We start from the raw sequence: 3,193 nt of genomic DNA, 5'->3' as shown, positions 1-3,193 counted from the left end.
AGATGATGTTACTACGTGGAGAAGTGAGCGCAGCGTAACAGGAGTGCGCAAGTGCTGCAGAGTGCAACGTGCCGCCACGGTTTCTGACTGACTCTCTGTCTTTCTCTCTCTCCCTCAAACACACACACACACACACACACACACACACACACACACACACACACACACACACACACACACACACCTGCAGCAGCATGTACCAAGTTGTTAATAGAAAAAAGGACAAAATAGAATAAAATAAACCTGATACATCATGATTAAAAAATTGGTAAATATTTGATCAATTTAAAGTAGGCTAATCATTTTCTAAATGTTGTTTATTTAGAAATAAACCATTAAAGCAGGGAGAAATAAATACCTAATACTATATTGAGGAAAAAAAAAAGCAATTAGCTACTCATGCAAAAAAATAAGAAAATTAACTTCTGCTTCTATTAGTGGCTTTGTAGGCTCTGAGAGTCTGGTTCATTTTGGGAGGTGTGAATGTGCAACCAAACTGATGCAGTTCACAGAATTTAAGTCTTTTCCACCCACAAACACTCTTGGTTCACATCATATAAACCAAATACAGGAAGCAATCTACAAGGCCATGGGCATTGTGGGTTTAACGCAGGGCACTGTGGGTAAACACAACCAAAATATATCCATATATAGGAGAATAGTTGGGAGAAATGTGTCACAGTCTGATGTGGATAAACAAAAGTAAAAGTTCTGATAGATTAACACAAGACAACCATGTTTCCACTTGGAAAAGTAGTTACAGAGTCACACACGCATTAACCCTTTAAACCATGTCAATGTCAAAATCATTGTAGTGCAAAAGGTATCCACCAGGAGGCAGAAGGCAAGTGTTAGAGTGTGTACAACATAATTTTAAGCTGAGTTTTTACCATAATGTGATGTAAAAGATCTCAGAAACGATATGTTTTAAATTTGATATATACGGCAGGGTTTCATAATGGCTTTGAATCATCATTGAAACACACACATTGAATCACACACACAATCAGTCTGAATCGTTATTTAATTAAATCATGAAGTTCCTGAAGATTCCCACCCCTACTAAATATACTTTTTAATACCTGTCATTTCAAATCCAAATGTTGTTTTTGCCATTTTTGAAGATACAACAAAAGAAAATGGAGTAAATAAAGGGTTATATACAGATCTTTGTGACATTCTCTGTTTTGTGTTGACACAGCATTGGTTCATCCAAGAAGGTGCGTGTTTAAATGTTTCGTTGGTCAGTGTTAAATGGCTTACACACCTCTAAAATGGCAGGACAAACATGTGAAAAATAACCAATTTCTAAAGAAAAGCTTTAAATGACTTTCAGAAAGCCTATAGAACTAAGGAAAACTTTACAAGAAACTGACTTCTTGGAAGCAAAATATTAACAAATGTTGTCATGGTGGTGTGAAGAGGGTGAATTCAGCAGCCTCACAGCCTGAGGAAAAAAAGTGCTTCTACGTTCACACAGCAGCTGATGCTTCCACATCACTTCCCTGACAGCAGCAGGATGAAAAGGCTGTATTTTCATTACTGATGTTTTATACATAAAAGTTCTGGGCAGTTTAAATCGCTGGCTGCCGGGCCTTCCTGTCGTGGACCGAGCACCACCTTTGCTAGTTTATGATATTTCCTGATAAGAAGCTCTGTAGTAATCTGAAGTACCACAGGTTGTTTTTACAGAACCATCTAAGTCCATAGAAATAATGTGGAAAAGAGCAAGTACTTTAAAAAATATATAGCAGTTGAAAGGATGAAGCATCTGTTTGTCACAAACAAACGTCAACCACTCAGATAAACCAGGCAGAAACATACATAACCAGCCAATACTGGTGTGCAATACTACAAAATTCGGTATTGATCTGATACAAAGTAAATAAAGTGCTAGGATCATTCAATACCAACATTTTGTAATGGGGCTGTCAAAATAAACATGTTCATTTTTATTTGGGCATAAACAACAAACAAATTTCTCACACCTTTTTAAAGATCCAGATTTAGCATTATCTCTGTGAGAAAGGCTGATGTTGAGCATTTAGGTGCCTACTTACAGTGGTGAACCGAATCCACCAAACCTGATATTCAAAGCAGGGCTACTCAATTCAGTCCTTCGAGCTCTGCAGTCCTGCAGGATTTCAATGTCTCCCTGCTCCAACACACCTGACTCAAATTAAATGGATCCGACAGCTAATGAAGTTCTGCACAATGCCTCGTTAATTTAAGTTAGGTGTTGGAGCAGGGAGACGTTGAAAACATGCAGGACTGCAGCTTTCGTAGGACTGAATTAAATAGCCCAGATTTAGAGGATGGCTGTAGGATGACCCATTTGATTTATCACACAATTAACCACAGTCATTACATCTGGCATTCTGGTCCCATTCTGGTTCTGATGTGTGTGCTGCTGGCCGGTGCCTATTTGCTTGCTCGTTTACCTGACCAGCCTGAATTATTTAATCCTATGAGATTTTTTAATCGGTTCAAGATCTCACACGTGAAGATAAAAATCAGGCATTAAACAGTTTTGATTATTGTGTGTGGCGTGTGCCGATAATCTAATCACAGAACAACACACACATAACGATGCTGTCCCCCAACTCATCTACCATCCAGTCCTCCAAGCCAGACAAACGTCGAAACGTAGAAGAAGAACCATAGCAACAACCAGCAAAAAACGAAGAAGAAGAAACATAGTAACAATCGGAAAACATAACACACGTATATAGCATGGAAGAAGATATATAGGACAAGGGAATGATGGTGGTCTTGGGACTATTGTTAACAGAAAAAGCCAGAACTGAAAAAAATAACAGACTGGAGACGGTGTGAACATGGACTTTATTTCATGATGATTGGGTGTTTGCCATCCGAGGCCTGGAAGAGGCAAAATCGGGACAAAAACAGCCCAAAAATTGTTATCTGTGTACCAGGCCTTAGACAGACAGCCAGGTTGCTTCTTTGATGAAATGCAGCAGCACATGCTGTGTAGAGGTTGGAAGAACCAAAACTAAAGTATTGATGTTATTACAATCAGATTGATCAATATCAATATCAGCTTGGGCATCAATATTATCTATATTTGAATCGATCCATTCACCACTACCACCCAGTGAATAATCATTGTTGTTGATAGTTTTTAAACCTAAAACCCACCTGTAGCTATGATTATAGGAGGCTGAGTGGTCCA

Source organism: Melanotaenia boesemani, chromosome 17 (genome assembly GCF_017639745.1).
Source record: "Melanotaenia boesemani isolate fMelBoe1 chromosome 17, fMelBoe1.pri, whole genome shotgun sequence".
Taxonomy (NCBI): Eukaryota; Metazoa; Chordata; class Actinopteri; order Atheriniformes; family Melanotaeniidae; genus Melanotaenia; species Melanotaenia boesemani.
This window is presented reverse-complemented; position numbering follows the sequence as displayed.